This window comes from Nycticebus coucang, chromosome 18, assembly GCF_027406575.1.
Source record: "Nycticebus coucang isolate mNycCou1 chromosome 18, mNycCou1.pri, whole genome shotgun sequence".
NCBI lineage: Eukaryota > Metazoa > Chordata > Mammalia > Primates > Lorisidae > Nycticebus > Nycticebus coucang.
The window spans coordinates 6140939-6163022 of NC_069797.1; the positions used below are offsets into that span (position 1 = coordinate 6140939).

The following is a 22084-nucleotide window of genomic DNA, read 5'->3' on the forward strand; positions in this document are numbered from 1 at the left end:
TAAGGCTGCATAATATTCCGTGGTGTACATATACCACAATTTATTAATCCATTCATGGATCAATGGGCACTTCGGCTTTTTCTATGACTTAGCAATTATGAATTGGAATGCAGTAAACATTCTGGTACACATATCTTTGTTTTAGTGTGATTTTTGGTCTTCTGGGTATATACCTGGTAGAGGAATTATAGGATTGAATGGCATATCTATTTTAGATCTCTTAAGTGTTCTCCAAACATCTTTCCAAAAGCAATGAATTAATTTGCATTCCCACCAGCAGTGTAGAAGTGTTCCCTTTTCTCCACATCCAGGCTAACATCTCTGCTCTTTGGATTTTGTGATATGGGCTAATCTTACTGGAGTTAGATGATATCTCAAAGTAGTTTTGATTTGCATTTCTCTAATGATTATAGATGATGAGCATTTTTTCATATGTCTGTAGGCCATGCACCTATCTTCTTCAGAGAAGTTTCTCTTCAAGTCCCTTGCCCAGCCTGCAATGGGATCACTTGTTCTCTTCTTGCTTATATATTTGAGTTATCTGTGGATTCTGGTTATTAAACCTTTGTCGGATACATAACCTGCAAATATCTTCTTCCATTCTGAGGGCTGTCTTCTTGCTTTACTTACTGTGTTCTTGGCTGTGCAGAAGCTTTTTAGTTTGATCGGGTCGCAGTAGTGTATTTTTGAAGCTGCTTCAATTGCCTGGGGAGTCCGCCTCATAAAATGCTCACCCAGACCAATTTTTTCAAGGGTTTTCTTGAAAAAGGTTTTCATGCACTTTCTTCTAGTATTTTTATAGTTTCATGTCTTAAATTTAAATTTTTATCCCAGTGAGAGTCTATCTTAGTTAATGGTGAAAGGTATGGGTCCAGTTTCAGTCTTCTACAGGTTGCCAGCCAGTTCACCCAGCACTATTTGTTAAATAGGGAATCTTTTAACCACTGAATGTTTTTAATTGCCTTGTCAAAGATCACATAATGTTAAGCTGGTGGATTCGTCTCTTGGTTCTCTATTCTTTTCAGATATTTACTTCTCTGTTTTTGTGCCAGTACCATGCTGTTTTGATCTCTATCGATTTATAGTATAGTCTGAGGCCCGGTAGCGTGATTCCTCCTGCTTTGTTTTTATTTCTGAGTAATGTCTTGGCTATTCGATGTTTTTTCTGATTCCATATAAAAAAAAAAGTATTATTTTTGGAGCTTTAATAGGGATTGCTTTAAAATTGTATATTGCTTTGGGAAGTATGAACATTTTTACCATGTTGATTCTTCCCAGCCATGAGCATGGTATATTTTTCCATTTGTTAACATTTTCAGCTATTTCTTTTCTTAGAGTTTCATAGTTCTCTTTATAGAAATCTTTCATGTCCTTTGTTAGATAAACTCTCAAATATTTCATCTCTTTGGCACTACTGTGAATAAATAGCATACTTAATTGTTTCTTCAGCTTGACTATTGTTGGTATATATAAAGGCTACCGATTTATGAATGTTGATTTTGTAACCTGGGATGCTGCTGTATTCCTTGATCACTTCTAAGAGTTTTGTAGTAGAATCCCTGGTGTTTTCCAGATAAACAATCATATCATCTGTGAAGAGCAAATGTTTGATTTCTTCTGACCCTATATGGATACCTTTGATCGCCTTTTCTTCCGTAATTGCAATGGCTAAAACCTCCATTACAATGTTAAAGAGCAGTGGAGACAATGGGCAGCCTTGTCTGGTTCCTGTTCTGAGTGCAAATGATTTCAATTTAACTGCATTCAATACGATATTGGCTATGGATTTGCTGTAGATGGCCTCCATCAGTTTAAGAAATGTCCCTTCTATACCAATTTTCTTAAGTGTTCTCATCTTGAAGGGGAGCTGGATATTATCAAAAACTTTTTCTGCATCAATTGAGAGAATCATATAGTCTTTGTTTTTTAATTTGTTTATGTGCTGAATTATATTTATAGATTTACGTATATTGAACCAGCCTTTGAGACCCTGGGATAAAACCAACTTGGTCATGATGTATAATTTGTTTGATGTGTTGCTGGATTCTGTTTGTTAGGATCTTGTTGAACATTTTTGCATCTATATTTGTTAGTGATATTGGTCTATAAATTTCTTTTCTTGTTGGGTCTTTTCCTGGTTTGGGAATCAGGGTGATGTTTGCTTCATAGAACATGTTGTGTAGTCTTCCTTTTTGTATATTTTGGAACAGGTTGGGTAACATCGGTACTCATTCTTCTTTAAAGGTTTGGTAGAATTCTGATGTGAAACCATCTGCTCCTGGGCTTTACTTTTTAGGGAGATTTTGTATGGTTGATGCTATTTCAGAACTTGATATGGGCCTGTTCAGCATTTCCACTTGACTCTGGCTAAGTCTTGGAAGGTGACATGCTTCCAAGTATTGGTCAATTTCCTTCAGATTTTGATATTTCTGAGAATAAAGTTTCTTGTAATACTCATTAAGGATTTTTTGAATTTCTGAAAGTCTGTTGTTATTTCGTCTTTGTTGTTTCTGATTGATGAAATTAGAGATTTTACTCTTTTTTTCCTGGTTATGTTGGCCAAAGGTTTATCTATTTTATTGACCTTTTCAAAAAAACAACTTTTTGATTTATTGATCTGTTGTATAATTCTTTTGTTTTCAATTTCATTTAATTCTGCTCTAATTTTGTTTTTTTTCTTTTCTTCTACTGGGTTTGGGGTTGAAATGTTCTTTCTTTTCCAGTTACTTGAGATGTCCTATTAAGTTGTTAACTTCCTTTCTTACCGTTCTCTGGAGAAAGGCTTGCAGTGCTATACATTTCCCTCTTAGGACTGCCTTCGCGGTATCCCAGAGGTTCTGATAATTTGTTTCTTCATTGCCATTTTGTTCCAAAACTTTGGCAGTTTCCTTCTTAATGTTATCTGTGACCCAGCTATCATTCAGCATAAGGTTATTTAGGTTCCATATTTTTGTATGAGTGTGCAGATTACTGTTGTTACTGAGTTCAAATTTTATTCCATGGTGCTCCGAGAAGATGCAAGGAATAATTTCTATTCCTTTAAATTTACTGAGGTTAGGCTTGTGACCTAAGATGTGATCAATGTTGGAGTATGTTTCATGGGCTGATGAGAAGTATGTGTATTCAGTTTTGTTGGGATGAAATGTTCTGTAGATGTCTGATAAATCCAAATGTTGGATTCTAAAATTTCTTTGCTCAGCTGCTTATTGGAGGATCTATCCAACACTGCCAAGGAGTGTTGAAATTTCTGACTATTATGAAGCTGGAGGAAATCAAGTTGCTCATGTCTGTTAGAGTTTCTTTTATAAATTGAGGTGCGTTATGGTTGAGTGCATAGATATTAATAATTGAAATTTAATCATATTGAGTATTACCCTTAACACATATGAAGTGACCATTCTTATCCTTCCTTCCTTTTGTTGGTTTAAAGCCTATTTTGTCTGCAAATAGAATTGCAACACCTGCTTTTTTCTGATTACCATTTGCCTGAAATATGGACGATCATCCTTTCACCCTGAGTCTGTATTTATCTTTTAAGGTAAGATGCGATTCTTGTATGCAGCAAATATCTGGCCTGAGTTTTTGTATCCAGTCATATAACCTGTGCCTTTTTAGGGGACAGTTTAAGCCATTCACTTAATGGAGAATTTTGATAAGTCTGGTAAAATTTTGGGTATCGAGTTTTTTGAAAGTCCAGTGGACATTTTTAATACTTTCACCACTGTGGAAGTTGGAGTTTGATCAAAAGTTTCTGAGTGAGTTTGCTTTAGTTGTAGAAGATTGGGCTGCTCATTATGGAGGATAGGTCTGAAAATATCCTAAAGAGCTGGTTTGGTTATGGCAAATTTCTTCAACATATGAATGTTATTAAAGTATTTCATTTCTCCATCATAAATGAAACTCACTTTAGCTGGATACGTTATATGGGGTTGAAAGTTATTTGTTTTAGGAGATGAAAAGTCGATGACTACTCTCTTCTGGCTTGAAAAGTTTCAGCAGAGAGATCTTCAGTCATTCTAGTTTTCTTCACTTTGTAGGTAATGGATTTCTTACGTCTGTCTGCTTTCAGAATTTTCTCCTTCATATTAACTTTAGCGAAGTTAATTATGATATGCATGGGGGATGTCTTATTCAGGTTGAGTTGTGCTGGGGTTCTGAAACTTTCTGCTATGTGAATTTTCGAATCTCTTGGCATCTCTGGAAAAGTATCTTTCATAATTTCATGGAGAAGGGCCTCTGTGCCTTGTAAGTCCACTTCATCACTTTCAGGGATTCCAATGAGGCGGATTTTAGCCTTCTTCGAATTATCCCAGAGCTCTCTGAGAGAATGATCCATTTTTGCTTTCCATTTCTCTTCCTCTTTGAGATTTTGGGAGCATTCAAAAGCTTTGTCTTCAATATCAGAAATCCTTTTTTCTGCTTGCTCCACTCTGTTACTGAGGGATTCTACTGTATTTTTCAGATCTTTGAGGGCTGCAAATTCTTGCTTCATTGCATCAAAATGTTTGGTGGTTTTGTCTTTAAATTTGTTAAATTCTTGAGATAAGTTTTGAATTGCTCCTCGAATTTCTAATTCCAAATTTTCTTCCATTCTATTAATCTTGTTTGCAATCCAAGTTCTGAATTCGATTTCTGACATCTTGGCCAGCTGTTTATGAGTGGGATCTTCAGTTACATCTGCCATATCTTTTCTTGGGGGTGTTGATCTATTCTGGTTGTTCATGTTACCAGAGTTTTCCCACTGATTCTGCGCCATGATTATTTTACACCATTTGACTTTTCCCCTGGAGCTTTGTTGAGTACCCATACAGTGCTACGGCCTGAGAAACTGGGGACCTGTTTGGTGTGGTGGGGCTAAGTGGCTCTGTCTTGTTTTCTGTCCGACCCAAGTGAAACAGTTGCTCTGGGTTGAAGTATCAGCTGTTGAGAAATACCAGCAATTAAGTCACCCCGCCCCCCCATAGATAACAATTGGAAAAGGAAAATCAAACCTTTCTACAACCACACACCCAGGACACCACTTGGATAGTCTTCGGGCAATTGGCTAAGTTCAAAAAGTCCAAATCAATTGTCTCAGTCAGTACCTGTCTCAGGTGGGAGAGTTTAAAAGGTCTCTGGCAACTAGATCACAGGGGTCTGCTGACAACTCAAATATGACTTGCTCCAGTGCTCTGTGAAGTCAGGAGGACCCACCCAGCAAATAGATTAGTCTGGAAAGGTTGATGTGTCCTTCCCAACCTTGCACCTCAGTCACACCTCTGTAACCCCACAGGCCTGTGACGCAGTTGCTTCCAATGAGCAGATACTCCAGGTTTTTACACCTGTCTGAATCACAAGGAATTCTATATATGCTCAGCCAGGCCTCTATCCAGCAGGGGGAGGTGAGGCCTGACAACCTCAGGCTCTTGATGGAGGCTTGGGGATGTTCACTCAGTTCTAGCCCCGCCCCTGATTGATGTTACTGACAGAACAGAACAACTTTGCGGGAATTTATTTCTGCCCCTGCTAAATTCCCCTGCAGAAGAGAACCTGTTTTGAGTTCCCAGAACCTGCACCTCAGGCCCTATCTTTGCTCCTGCAGGTTTGTATTCACAACACGATTAGCTGTCAGTTCTAGACTCCTGCCTGCCTTTGTCTATAGGCTGACGATCCCCTGAGGGCCGGGTGCATCTTAGGCTCAGTAAAGTGGTCCTCTTAGACAGCCCCACCCTGGGAATCTTCCAGCTCTGAGTGTGTGTTTTTTAGTCCACTCACTCCACAAGGGCAGCAGCAGCACAGATGTAGGGCCCACCGCACACACCCTCTCCTCTGTGGCTGCAGAGCTCCCAGCGCTTGCAGCTGCATCCCTCCCTACACCACAGGGGAGAACTTGCCACCTGGCACCATCAGTCCAGCCTGCAGGCTGAGGTCAGCACCCTTGGCGACCCTGAGGTATTGTGGGGAGAGCCAGGTCTGGCTGCTAGCGCAAGAGCTGCAGCTACCACATTCTCACCATGAAAGGTCCCACAAGAGTTTCCATTGGTCTCTGTGCTCAGCCCCCTGTGAATACGTGCTGGGATGCGGTCCTGCAGTGCAGCTTGCGCACTTGTACTCAAAGGCTTTCTTGGCCTTACTTGTTCTGAGGTGGGAGGTGTGAGGCTCCCATGAAGTTGTTGACTGACCACATGGGCTTCCTGGATTGAGCACAGACTCCTCCAGGAAAAGTGAAGAGGTGAGGAGGCGGGTGAAAGCCAGGAGGCGAGGCGATAGGATGGCTTCTACAGTGAAGATGATTTTGGGGTTGGAGAGTAAGAAGATCTAGGAGTCCCCGGGGAGACTCCAGTCACTGTGTGTTCTCAAGTCCCTATTACTGTGTCCACAAAAAACATCTTAGAAAAATCCAGGAAGAGGCCTTTGCTGGTGACGCAAAGAAAGTGGAGCAGATCCTTTCCTCATAAAAAATGGCGTGGATGATACAGACAAGAAGAACAGGTACTAGGAAGGGGGAGGCTAAGGCCATGGCTGGACCAGATGGGAGGTGGGGTGTGGGGTATCCCCCTTCCCAGGCCAGTCCTTACTCTCTTCCCCCCGCCCCCATTCCCAGGGCAGTCAACCCTTCTGTTTCCCCCCATTCCCGGGCCAGCCCTCCCTCCTGTCTCCCCCAATTCCCAGGCCAGCCCTCCCTCCTGTCCCCTAGGGAACTGGGCTTTCCTCTCTCCCCAGGCACCTGGGACCGGGAAACCTTGGAGGGGTCCAGGTCAGGCCAACCTTGAGCAGCAACTCAAAAACAAAACTTAAACTGGTTTACAATCCACACATCATTCCCCATTTAGAGGTGTTATTGACAATTGTAAAATGATATTGGTACGGTGGTGGTGCCCCAGCCAGCTCTGCTGAACTGAGGGGAGGATCTCCACCCTGGGGGTGTTTGTATCTCACTGGGGCTGATGGTGCAGTTGGTGTGGAGGCAGCAGGCAGAGGAGCCAGCAGGTTGGTGGATGGGGTGTCCATAGGAAGCTCCAGTGGCCAGAGAGGCCAGTCTACTGCTGGGGGGACAACTCCAGGTTGCCAGCTCAGGAGGGGCTGTGGTGCTTCTGCCCCTGGCCTCTGTCTCCCTTCTCTTGCCACCTTGCACTTTTGGGTAAGCAGGGAATCTCCCCATTTCCCATTTATTAATGGATGGATTAATAAACTATTGTACATATATATCATGCATTACTATTCAGCCATAAAAAATAAGGATTTCATATTATTTGTAACAACTTGGATGGATTTAGAGAACATTCTCCTAAGTAAAGTATCACAATACTGGAAGGACAAGCATCACATCTCCTAAGTACTTAATTAAAACAAGTAGATTAATAACTACACGCTTATGTGAAAGAAAAAAATTCATCTTTTGTTTAAGAGAAAGAATGTCACTCTGTCACCCTGAGCAGAATACTGTGGCATCATCATAGCTTACACCAACTTCAAACTCTTGGACTCAAGAGCTCTGCTTGCCTCAGCCTCCTGACAGCAAGTGCCCACCATGATGCCTGGCTAATATTTCTATTTTTTAAATAAAGATGGGGTCTTACCCTTGCTCAGGCTGGTGTTGAACTCCTGAGCTCAGGCAATCTACCTGCCTCAGCCGACCAGAGTGCTGGGTTTACAGGTGTGAACCACCATGCCTGGTAGAAAAATTTAATTGAATTCAAGAAGGGGAATTGGGGGAAGGTGGAGGCTAAATTCTCACCTTATGGGTCCGTTGCCTGGGCATCTTGCACACTTACTGGATGAAAGGCGCAATTGCAACCCAGACTTTAAAACTACAAAAAATCTCTGTAACCTATTCATATGTACCCACATATTAACCAGAAAAATTTTTTAAAAATCTTTTTTTATAAATTGTTTTATTTTCTTACAATATTAAATGCTCAGTGAAAAACTGTTATATGAAAAAAATCTGAATGAATCTAAGGACCTTCAGTATAAGAAACTATCGGGAAGTTGTTTTTTTTTTTTTTTTTTTTTTTTTAATTGTTGGGGATTGATTGAGGGTACAATAAGCCAGGTTACACTGATTGCAATTGTTAGGTAAAGTCCCTCTTGCGATCATGTCTTGCCTCCATAAAGTGTGACACACAACAAGGCCCCACCCCCCTCCCTCCATCCCTCTTTCTGCTTCCCCCCCCAATAACCTTAATTGTCATTAATTGTCCTCATATCAAAATTGAGTACATAGGATTCATGTTTCTCCATTCTTGTGATGCTTTACTAAGAATAATGTCTTCCACTTCCATCCAGGTTAATTCACATTTACATTCACAACAATGATATACCCCCAAAATCTTTTCAGTTGAAAGTCAAGAAACGTACTATGCAGAAGTTTGGTGACGTGCTCAGAATAACAACACAGATCAGTAATTTGGACCCTTATCTTCTAATTTGAACATTCACAGTCTTTCCACTTCACCATGCTGCCTCCAGCCTGTCTGTCTCAATAAGAATCACCACACATTGTAACAAGAAAAAGGGGTCATTTGCATAGGTACATTAAACACACCCTAGACAAAATTTGTAGAATTTCTTGTTGGTCAACTGAAGTTATTGCCCCCTTCATAATTGTTGATATTTCAATGCCTGTTTGAAATAATAAGGTATCTTAATGCAGTACTTTTCAAAATTAATGTGCATACAAACTACTTGAAGATCTTGTTAAAAATGCAATTTCTTTCAGGTGATGGCAGATGATGTGTCTCCTACCATTGATTTTTTTAGAAGCGAGCACTAAGTGGGCATTAGTTCACACTTACAATTTACATATTCTATTTGCAAGATTAGAAAAAGGACTTAATGGAAGAAGGGATTGTTATGACTTCAAGCTGTCATTCTCAAACTTTGCTACATACAGCATCATAAGGGGTGATGGGTGATTTAAAAATCCCAATAACAAGTAACACACAGATAGATTAAATCAATATCCAAGGATGACCAGGGATAGCTATTTTTAAACCTCCCTAGAAATTCCACTGTGATTGCAGAGGCTTGACACTCTTAAGTGTGGTCTGCAGACCAGAAGCATCAGTGTCCATGAAAGGTTGTTAGAGAAACAGCCTCATGCTTTACACCAGACCAATTGCAGTAACGGCTGCATTTCAACAAGATCTCTGGGTGATTTTTATGCACTTTAATATTTATTTGAAAAGCACTAAAGCATTTGGAACAAGATGTTTCATCCTTTGTTTTGTTTTACTAAGCTCTCTTTTCAGGTATAAGTAGGAATGTTGGTAGACAGTGAAGGTTTTCAGTACTAAGAAAAAGCTTCAGAAACTATCACCAAAACAGTGAATATAAATGCTTACTATATCTGGTGATGGTAACTTTTTGCAAAACTGTGTTAGTGTCAGAATGGAGATGGAAGTAAAATTATCATCAGAATAAAAGTAAATGAAAGACAAAAAAATAGAGATAGATACTGTAATCTAAATCTTCATGAAGCTTAGCAGGTTGGTGGTATAGAGTGGGCATTGTATTATAAGTTTCTTTTTTTGTTTCTTGTTTTGTATATTTTTAGATGAGAGAAACTAGTGCATATTTATAAACTAAGAAGGAGTCAGAAGTAATTGGTCAAAATAGAAAAGGAAGGATTATATGATAGTGATGATATGAATCTTATCACAAGGTAAAAAGGAAGGACACTGTTACAAAGGGGACAGTGGTGAAAAGAACCTAAGAATCGTGAGAAGAATATAGCCATGGATTCTACTTTCAAGGGAAAGAATGATGGGAAATACAGGCACCCTAAAGCAGCGTGGTAAGTAATGATAGCGTAAGCACAGAAAATATGGTAACACAGCAAAGGCACTCAGATACTGTGCTTGGGATTGGTCAAGGTGGAAGTCTGGAAAAGACTTCCACTAAATAGAGAGGAGAGTGGAAGCCAGAGGAGTATGAAAGGAAATGCAGTAGAGAAGTAGATGTACCTTAGCAGTTGAATCCAATTTAGCCTATCTGTAGCATTAAGAGCTTACTTCCTGGGTGAGTGAGTCTGGAAAGGGTAAAAAGAGATGAGGGGAAGATGGTGAAAACTGCAAACAGGTGAGTTTATGGAGCTTTCTTTAAGGTAACTAAGTATTTGAGTTTTTCTCCTGAGGGAAAATTTCATCATCATACTCCCCTAAAAAAAATGATTGCAGTAACAATGGAAAGATTATCTAACTGTACAGTTAAAGGTAATTATAGATGATGAGGAGATAATTGAGCTCTTGTAGTTATGTGGGCAGAGGTTAATAATAGTAAGAAATAGTAGGAGAATGGAAAGATGGTGAAACCATTCCATAGTTTTAGGTAAGACTGATAGAACTGGGGTTAGAAACACGTACAAGAGATACTCAGGTGTTAGAAGCAAACGACTTGCTGTAAGATATGACTCAGGGAGTAGGGCACACAAATCTTTTGTCTTATAGGTTACTTTGGGAGTAAGTATGGTAATATAGATAATGATTTTGGTTTTGGAAATAATGGCATTCACTGAATAATTAGAAGTAGGACTCTGAAGGTTATGATTGAGATGTGGGGAAAAGAAACAGATTTGGAAACTTCAGCATACACATGGCACTTCAATCCATCAAGGAAAACCAGGTAAACTGAAAAAAAGGTAGAAAAAAGGCTCAGAACAAGATCTTTAGGAACACCAACTTTTCAACAATGACTGGAGTCTTAAAGTAGAAAAAAAGTAAGAGGACAGCATAGTGTAAAGGGAGTTGAAGAAAAAGAGATTGTTAACTCTTTCTCAAAAATAAAATAAGGAAATTGTCCAAAAGTGACCATTGAATTTTGAGTAAAAGAAGTTCATGATCACAGCTAGAAATTTTCACAGAGCCTCAAGGGAGCATGGAAGATGGAAGTAGAAATGGTCTCGAATTTAAGACTCATAATCCATAGGAGGAGGAGCCTTTCTCAACATGTTTAACATGGGCAAACATTTATTCAAAATCCTTTTTATGATTTAGGCTATTCTGTTTCCTCATCACAAAACCATTTCTTTAAAATAAGGAATATTAACATTTTTATTTTATGTTAATGTAATCTACATATGCTATATATGTGTGTGTGTATATATATAGCATATACATTTTAGTGACTTATCTAGTCTTAAATTTTAAAAATAGTCGTGTATGAAATAATTAAGTTTCTGTAAAACAGTCTATGTATATGACAGTAGTCCCATAACATTATAATACCTTAGTTTTACTGTACATTTTCTTTGTTTATATATATTTAGATATACAAATGCTTACCAGTGTGTTACAGTTGCCTACACTGTTCACTACAGTAACATCCTATATAGCTTTGTCACCTCAGATCAATAGTCTACACAATATAGGCACAGCCTCCTTGGTCTGTATAAATACACTCTAGGATGCTCGCACAGTGTTGCAATTGCCTAATAGCACATTTCTCGGAAAGTATTCCCTTCATTCAGCAGTACATGACTGCATTTGTTTTGGTTTCTCTTCTCCTCTAACCCCTGGTAAATTCCTCAGATAAGAAGAAAATCTTATTTCATGCATATCCTTATTTTCAAAACAGCTGAACAAAGGTAATTTATATATTCTCAAGGTTAAATTTTATTACAACACACACATTAGAAACCCTTTTAGCAGAGGGTTTTTTTTACACCATTTTACACCATAATTTTTACACCATTTGAGTTTCCTAGGGGCTTCATGTCTATTACATTCCCATATAACATTTTGGAAAATTTGTATATTATCCATCTTGCTCCAGATATAGGTCTTGCTAATATTTATGCCTACTCAGTAGATAATGCTTTTTATTGGTTTTTGTTTTACTTTCTGAATGTGCCAGGGATTACACACAATAGTGAATGGGATGTTAGTTGTAGCAGTGGGCAGCACCCAAATCACCTAGCCGGGCTTTTCCAAGTGTCAATCCCCAGACCCTACCCAATCCCTATCCCGTTTGAGTAAGTAGGTCCAAGAAGCTCAGGAGCATATTGTTGATGATTTACTGCTGATTCAGATGCAGCTCTTTAGTTGCAAAACAGGGAAATACCATTAAAATATCATATGATTAATTACCTTTTGTGTTTCTAAGCATCTCATTTTAGAATAGAAGAAATCATAGACATTCAAGCATTGCTAACTGCCCTGCCCACACACTTTTTAAAATATTACTTTCTTCATAAATATCCAATGGTACAATTTTATTTCACAGGAGACATAGAAATATTGAAGTGGAAACATCGCATGAACGAGACTATCACTGTTGTCTTACAATCGCCCTTCCAGTATGAGTATAAAATGTGGACAAGGAAATGATCCAACTTTGAGTATAGGGAGTAGACATTTTCACAGTGATTATAAATTATATTTTCTATGACCATTTCTTAAAATAACAGAAATTATGATACATGGTTGTGCCAGATGTTGGAGATTTTTGTGATTTTATATTCACTCAAAGGAAATTGCGGTTTGCAGAAAGCATTTTCAGAGAAAAAATACGTATTAGCTCTATTTATGCCAATTTATTCATTTCAGATTGAATTTTTCTATTTACTCCAAGGGGAGAAGGACGAAACCTGTTTTACAGCTATTATAAAATATTAGTGAATCTAATATCAAAATCAAATATAAGTTGCTTATGAATAATCATTAATTTCTATTACACACACCACTTTTGTTGCGTCAGGAAAACGTTCAATGCACAACTTTATGACTGCACAGGAAGCATCTATCTGTGATTCTTGGCAAACAGTGTTTCCTATGGTTAATTCTTGATCATCATTTCTCTTATAGGATATTTAAAAAGGAAAAATAATTGTGAAGAGTGTACTCTCCAAATCACATCTCCCCTTCTGTCATTTAGGGAACATGATTGTTAGTAAATATCTACATTGATATGCACCCTAGGGAAAAAGGTATAATATTTCCTGAATTGAAGTGTAAATGATAAAACAATGAAGAAGATTTCTTAGAAGCATAACAGTTAAGGGATGCTTGACTCCTACTCGGTGAAAGATAAAATGCTAACCTTGGATCAACTAGAGAATCATCAGTGTAGATATACATAGAGGAATGCTTATTTTTTTTGTTGTTGTTGTTGCAGTTTGGCCGGGGCTGGGTTTGAACCCGCCACCTTCAGCATATGGGGCCGGCGCCCTGCTCGCTGAGCCACAGGTGCCACCCGAGGAGTGCTTATTAATTTGCTATCTAATTGTCTCTCTAATGAATTTAGCCAATTATAACATAATGTAAAGGGCAATGGTCAGCGGGTTCTTTTATAGAGAAATCATGGGTCATAAAATATGGTTCTGTGAGGTACTGGCACTTTATTAATTTCAGTCGCCCTATAATTAAATCTGCATATGCAGCAGTAAAATCTACCAAATCATCAACTGATGTGTATTTAGCCTCTGGTCTCAGTGACATTTAATTAGTTAGCAGACAACCAAATGCCAACCCTTCTTTTCTAGCGGCTGACAGTTTATATGTACGATTTTTTTCTTCCCAATCTTCCTCTTTTCTCTGATAAACCTTGACATGATTTCAACAATGATGCCTCACAAAATGGAAGCAAATTATGTATATAAATGTGGGACAGTTGAAAATGAGAGAAATAGAAAGATTATGTATGGGTTTGAATGCAAAATAGCCTTGTAAATTCTTATTTTACTGAAATTATATTCTTCTAACGATTGGAAACAGTAAATATTAAACTAAAAAGGCATGTTTTTGAAGCAATATAGTTTCTCTCTAACAGATGTGTATTAAGTCTTAATTGTGCTTCAGTATGTAGCTTTTTACCACATATGGGGATTTTCATTAACTTTATATGAATTTCTGTACATTAAGTCAGAAAGAACTCCTTCCTGCCAAGAAAATTGCAGAGTGTGGGCTGGGATGCGAACTTTCAGTCATAACCTCTAACTTTCCCTCAGCAGTAGACTGACTTTAAATCCTGGCTTTCAGACACGTAATGCTGTTAGAATTACACAGTGATCCAGCAGGCAATCTAAACCTCTCGTAAAAGTTAGTTATATAACAAAGAATAAAAAATTCTATCAAAAAGATTGGTATTTCCTAAAGAATTGTGAAGAAAGAATCTCACTTTGAAAATGAAGTGAGGATAATACAAAACATGAAGTAAGAAACAATATGTGGATGTTCATTAACACTTAAATTTTAACACCTCCCAAAAGAAATGCACTGTGTAAAAAAGTAATAATATTGAAAATATGTCCAATATATCAATATCATTCTTCTTATGGTCATCATTTGATGTATTTCTAACATAGTTTAGAATTCTATGCAATTTTGTAAAATTTTCTAAAATGGATACTTTGTTTCCTATTATTCTTTGTATAATCTATGAAGCTTTCAGTAAGGTAAAGGACATCATAGCAAATTATAGTGTTTTATTGGTCGAGAATGTGCTGCATGAAGATTGTCATCAAATGATTTATTATAGAAAGTAAAAAAAATCAGTAAAATTGTGATTTTTATTTTATTTTTTTTATTAAATCATAACTGTATACATTGATATGATCATGGGGCATCATACACTTACTTCATAAACCATTTGACACATTTTTATCACAGTGGTTAACATAGCCTTTCCAGCGTTATCTCAGTTACTGTGCAAAAACCTTTACATTCTACATTTAACAAGTTTCGCAAATACCCTTGTAAGATGCACCACAGGTGTGATCCCACCGATCCCCCTCCCTCTACCCACCCCCTCCTTTCCCACTTCCCCCTATTGTTAAGTTGTAACTGGGTTATAGCTTTCATGTGACAGCCCCAAATTAGTTTCATAGTAGGGCTGAGTACATTGGGTACTTTTTCTTCCATTCTTGAGATACTTTATTAAGAAGAATATGTTCCAGCTCCATCCATGTAAACATGAAAGAGGTAAAGTCTGCATCTTTCTTAAAGGCTGCATAGTATTCCATGGTATACATATACCACAATTTATTAATCCATTCGTGGATCGATGGGCACTTGGGCTTTTTCCATGACTTAGCTATTATGAATTGGGCTGCAATAAACATTCTGGTACAAATATCTTTGTTATGTTGTGGTTTTTGGTCTTCTGGGTATATGCCCAGCAGAGGAATTACAGGATTGAATGGCAGATCTATTTTTAGATCTCTGAGTGTTCTCCATATATCTTTCCAAAAGGAATGTATTAATTTGCATTCCCACCAGCAGTGCAGAAGTGTTCCCTTTTCTCCGCATCCACGCCAACATCTCTGGTCTTGAGATTTTGTGATATAAGCTAGTCTTATTGGAGTTAGATGGTATCTCAAAGTAGTTTTGATTTGCATTTCTCTGATGATTAAAGATGATGAGCATTTTTTCATATGTCTGAAGGCCGTGCGCCTGTCTTCTTCAGAGTAGTTTCTCTTCAAATCCCTTGCCCAGCCTGCGATGGGATCCCTTGTTTTTTTCTTGCTGATGCGTTTGAGTTCTCTGTGGATTCTGGTTATTAAACCTTTGTCAGAGATATACCCTGCAAATATCTTCTCCCATTCTGAGGGCTGTCTGCTTGCTTTGCTTACTGTGTTCTTAGCTGTGCAGAAGATTTTTAGTTTGATCAAGTCCCAGTAGTGTATTTTTGAAGCTGCTTCAATTGCCCGGGGGGTTCTCCTCATGAAATACTCACCCAGACCAATTTCTTCAAGGGTTTTCCCTGCATTCTCCTCTAGTATTTTTATAGTTTCAATTGTGATTTTTAACAGGAAACAATTTGAAATTACTAAAATTAAGCTTTTTATGGCAAGGCTATTGTAAATTGACAAGAGTTATGATTATATACAACACCTGGAGATTTTGTATACATAGTTTTTACACCAAAGGAGAAAGTGTAGTCATGTGTTAGATGTAATATAACTTTGATATGTATGATTATAAATGCCAGTATTAAAATATGATTATTATTAAATAATCAGTTTTTCTAGATATGCTTATAGGTCCTTTTGCAAAGCCTCTCATTATCAATAAATGTTAACATTGAAGGCCAGAAATAATATAATAAGCAGATGAAATATGACTAGAGATTAAAATAATACAGAATTTTTTGAGCTATGACATTACGTGCATATGTTTTTTTCTTATCAAGTGAAAATCCAGTATTGGATTTTTCTCCTGAAATTCTGGGGAAATCTTAAAATGTTTTTCAGCTTTCCCTATCCACTGGAATCTGAGATGCCTTGCAAGAAGAAAGGACTTTCTGCTTATTTATATCTAACTTGCTCTTAGAGACTGGGAACAGCATCAACAACAGTAACAATAACAGAACTCTAATCATGAGTTAGCTAAAAGAAAAAAGTATACATGTTAGAAAAAAATATACATGGTTGTGGCTCAACATAGTCGCTGAAATAATTGAAAAGAGCAAGTAAGGTTTAGCAAGAAAAGGAAGATTTATTAACTATTAATGGCTTGTGCATCAAGCCGGGCCCAATCCTTGTGACTGCAAGACCAGTGGAAAGTGCGGGTTTTGGATTTTATACCCAATTTTGAGGGGTACCAGCTGCTTTGTGTAAATCTTCCAGGGGTCAATCAACTCTTTCCAAAATAGTCACCATGATGGCATTAGTCTGAACATATCAGAAGATCCCTAGGACATTCATCAGCCTCTATCTCAAGATACCCTTCTTCAAGGTCTTGATTAGCCTCATTCTCCTATCTCAAGGTAACCCACCTGCAAGTCCTTGACTTGCCTCATTCCCATAATAGTTCAGGTCAAACTGACCCAAACAAGTCTAAAACGGCCTAACCACCTCCATCCTCACCCTGCTCACGTCTAACTGCTATATGAATGAGTATATACCTCATATGTATACACATGTATATGGGTATGTATGTGATATATATACACACACACACACAAAAACACACACAAAATTATCTGCCTTCTGCTTAATCAGATATGCACTTCAGGTATGATTATTCCTTTTAATTTTGAAGCCACTGAAAAGTTTGGAGTCTAGTCTAAATATATCTCAGATTATTTTAAAAATGTTTAAACCCATGGAACTTTGGTTTACAGAAATAAATTTACAGAATTATTAAAATTTGTATATACCTAAATCTGTTTTGGAAAACATGTTTATTCTTTTATTGATGACATCGGTTGCATTTAGTCATGTTCATAGATAGAATCGTAACCACTATTCTTTATCTATACTGAGACATATAATAGAAAGGAGGGCAGGGTATGAATAATTAAAATATATTAGTCTATCTTATTCTTGATAATATGGCAAGTTTTAGAAATCCTTCTACCTGTTTGAGTAGTTAAATGATGTAAAATAGCAGAGTGGCTGAGATCTGACAAAGGTATAATAACAATTATCAAAGTAGGTACTTAATAAATATATGGGTCTTACTGAATATATTTATACCATTCTTGAGTTTGAATTATTGATATATAAGTGATTCCTGCTTTATTATAGGGCATATGGCTGAACCCTTATTAATAACCATGTCTACAAATTGTAATTTAAATATTATCACCTTTTCTTTGAAAGTTGTACAAAAACTAATTGTATTATCTACACAGGTATTTTAAAACTTAAACTATTCCACTTATTTTAGGTAAGAAAAATATCTGATTAGATGGCAATTAATGAGGCTGCAATCTCTAGCTTTTCCACCTGATTTATTGATTGACTTCAATTAATGTTTGCCAGTAAGTAAATTAACATAGCACCTGAGGCACGATTCTCCAGTGGGTTTTGGAAGCAGAGGTCTTCCCGCACTGGCTGGTTTCACTGCTCCTGAGCACCGTGCTAGCAGGTACATTTTAATTCAGTCTAGACACTGGACATTACCCATGACATTAATGACAGGACATTTAGAGCAAACTCATGTTTCACGGCAGAGATGTCTCTTCAAGTGACATCTTATCAATAGCAATTCAATTAGTCAAATCTAAAGGTATGAGATGCAGTTTACGCTGTGTCACAAAGTGCTCTTCGAATCTGCATTGGAAATGCCCTTGTTAGTCTTTTCTGCCCTGCATATAAACATGAGTACTGAAGTTTTAATTTCTGACATTTTCTGTTTGGATTTTACTCCCTGTACATACCTTATTCTCACAAGATTAGATATCAATTGAAAAATGTATTTCTTCCCTCCCAAGAAATATAGGCACAAATATATTTGACTTAATTAAAATCAAGATAAAAACTTTTATGTTTGCAAAAGGTCACTGTTTTCAGATGTAATGTCAATAAAATTAAAAAGTAAAACACATGAGAAAAATATGGAATAAATATATAATAAATCAGTTTTATTGTTTATTATTTAGCAGAAGTTATTTGGCATGATCATAATGACTACACAAACTTTCCCATTTTTGTCTTTGACCATCAAACATTTATAAAAATCCAAATATATTCCAGGCATTATAATATAGATTGTACTCTTTTTATGTTGTCATCATAAAATGATACTTTTGGAAAAGATGACTGGATGAAAGAATTCTATAAAGTTTGATCCTGAGAACCATTGGTTCAAGGCTTCACTGTCACAACTTTTGATGAAGATAAATAGATGGAGTGAAGCATTGAGGGAGTGCTCTGAAATACGGGATTCATAACCAGAGCACCCTTTCACCACTGTTGTCCTAAGAGAGGATTAAGTCTGACAATTAAGTATAAGGCACCCTTTGTCTATAATACATTAACTTCTTTCCTATGAGGTTACAATGGTAATATACAATAGTTATAGACCACCCCTGGCAGAATTGATATTAAGTGATCATATTTTGTGTTCTTAATTTCAGATGAGGAATCCATTTGAGAATGGCTGCTAGATTTTTATTTGAGTTTAAGCTTCCTTCATGATTTGACTCCTTGAATTTCTCTTAAACTTCCAAAGTTACAAGTTATAGTTCAGATCAAAAAAGTGCCAGATATAATTTCTAAAAAATAAAAACATATATGTATGTAATCATTATTGTATATTTTACAGTTTTTGGCCGGGGCTGGGTTTGAACCCGCCACGTCTGGCATATGGGGCCGGCACCCTACTCCTTTGAGCCACAGGCGCCGCCCATTATTGCATATTTTAAATGAGCAATGCTGCGCAAGGTTGTCTTAACCTGTTCTGGTATGTGAAATTAACTGTATCAGTTAAAAGTCAAACATTTTAGCAAGTATATTAGTAAAGATGTGTTTAACTGTAGGTTATAGAAAACCCATACTATGTATAAATAGCTTAACTATCATATCACATAAAAGACTGAAACCAGGATGATTAATGTGTGGCATTACGACATCATGTTACAAGTATTGCATTTATCTTTCTCTGCCGCCTTTAAAATGACAATTGCGCTCATGGTTCATGATGACGGCATCACCTGCAGATATAAGCAAGAAGAGAATGGTTCTCAGCGTCCATTATTTCTTTCTTTTTTTTTTTTTTTATTAAATCATAGCTGTGTACAATAATGCAATCATGAGGTACAATGTGCTGGTTCCATATACGGTCTGAAATATTTTCACCAAACTGGTTAACATAGCCTTTATGGCATTTTCTTAATTATTGTGTTCAAACCCTTATACTCTACACTTAGTAACTTCACCTGCACCCTTCCAAGATGCACCAAGGTGTGGACCCACCAATCACCCTCCCTCCACCCTTCCTCTCCCTCCCTTCCCCTCCCGTGCCCCCTTCCCCATAATCTTGTACTGAGATTGGGTTATAGCCTTCATATGAAAGCTATAAATTAGTTTCATATCAGGGCTTAGTACATTAGGTATTTTTTCTTCCATTCTTTGGATACCTTGCTAAGAATGTTTTCCAGCTCCATCCATGTAAACATGAAAGAGGTAAAGCCTCCATCTTTCTTTATGGCTGCATAATATTCCATGGTGTACAAATACCACAATTTATTAATCCATTTGTGAGTTGATGGGCACTTGGGTTCTTTCCATGATTTAGCAATTATGAATTGGGCTGCAATAAACATTCTGGTACAAATATCTTTGTTATAATGCGATTTTTGGTCTTCTGGGTAAATACCTAGTAGAGGAATTATAGGATCGAATGGTAGATCTATTTTTAGATCTCTAAGTATTCTCCAAACATCTTTCCAAAAGGACTGTATTAGTTTGCATTCCCACCAGCAGTGTGGAAGTTTTCCCTTTTCTCCACATCTGTGCCAACATCTCTGGTTTTGGGATTTTGCGATATGGGCTAATCTTACTGGAGTTAGATGATATCTCAAAGTAGTTTTGATTTGCATTTCTCTGATGGTTAAGGATGATGATCATTTTTTCATATGTCTGTAGGCCATGCGCCTGTATTCTTCAGAGAAGATTCTCTTCAAGTCCCTTGCCCAGCATGAGATGGAATCACTTGTTCTTTTCTTCCTAATACATTTTTATTAAACCTTTGTTGGAGACATATCCTGCAAATATCTTCTCCCATTCTGAGGGCTGCCTGCTTACTCTACTTACTATGTTTTTGGCTGAGCAGAAACATTTTAGTTTCATCAGGTCCCAGTTGTGTATTTTTGATGCAGCTTCAATTGCCTGGAGGGTCCTCCTCAAAAAATATTCGCCCACGCCGATTCCTTCAAGAGTTTTCCCTGAGCTTTCTTCTAGTATTTTTAGTTTCATGTCTTAAGTTTAAATCTTTAATCCAGTGAGAGTCTATGTTAGTTAAAGGTGAAAGGTTTCACCTTTCAGTCTTCAGTCCAGTTTCAGTCTTGTACAGGTAGCCATCCAGTTCACCCTGCACCATTTGTTAAATAGGGAATCTTTTCCCCATTGAATGTTTTTAATTGGCTTGTCAAATATCAAATAACGGTAAGTATATGGGTTCATTTATTGGTTCTCTATTCTGTTCCATACATCTACCTCTCTGTTTTTGTGCCAGTACCATGCGGTTTTGATCACTATTGATTTATTGTATAGTCTGAGGTCTGGTAGTGTAATTCCTCCTGCTTTGTTTTTATTTCTGAGTAATGTCTTGGCTATTCGAGGTTTTTTCTGACTTCATATAAAACGATGTATTATTTTTTCGAGATCTTTAAAGTATGACACTGGAGCTTTAATAAGGATTGTATTAAAATTGTATATTGCTTTGGGTATTATAGACATTTTGACAATGTTTATTTTTCCCAGCCATGAGCATGGTTATGTGTTTACATTTGTTAACATCTTCAGCTATTTCTTTTCTTAGGGTTTCATAGTTTTCCACACATTCTATGAAGCAAACATCACCTTGATCCCCAAACCAGGAAAAGACCCAACTAGAAAAGAAAATTATAGACCAATATCACTAATGAATATTGATGCAAAAATATTCAACAAGATCCTAGCAAACAGAATCCAGCAACACATCAAACAAATTATACGCCACGACCAAGTGAGTTTTATCCCAGGGTCTCAAGGCTGGTTCAATATACGTAAATCTATAAGTATAATTCATCACATAAACTAATTAAAAAACAAAGACCATATGATTCTCTCAATTGATGCAGAAAAAGCTTTTTGTAATATCCAGCATCCTTTCATGATCAGAACACTTAAGAAAATGGGTATAGAAGGGACATTTCTTAAACTGATAGAGGCCATCTACAACAAACCTACAGCCAATATCGTATTGAATGGAGTTAAATTGAAACCATTTCCACTCAAATCAGGAACCAGGCAAGGTTGCCCATTGTCTCCACTGCTCTTTAACATTGTAATGGAAGTTTTAGCCATCGCAATTAGGGAAGAAAAGACCATCAAGGGTATCCACATAGGGTCAGAAGAAATCAAACTTTCACTCTTTGCAGATGATATGATTGTATATCTGGAAAACACTAGGGATTCTACTACAAAGCTCTTAGAAGTGATCAAGGAGTACAGCAATGTCTCAGGCTACATAATCAACACCCATAAATCTGTAGCCTTTATATATACCAACAGTAGCCAAGCTGAAAAAACAATCAAGGACTCTATTCCATTTACAGTAGTGCCAAAGAAGATGAAATACTTGGGAGTTTATCTGTCAGAGTCCATTTCTAGAATTGATGGAGTAAAATGATAATCAAGGCAAAATTGGAGTCTGAGAGCAACGAAAATAAGACT

General features: G+C 37.2%; 1 protein-coding gene across 1 annotated transcript in view; it reads left to right on the plus strand.

The window, feature by feature from the left end:
- Positions 1-22084, plus strand: part of LOC128570256 (laminin subunit alpha-1-like) — a 96026-nt gene that overhangs the window by 47206 nt on the left and 26736 nt on the right.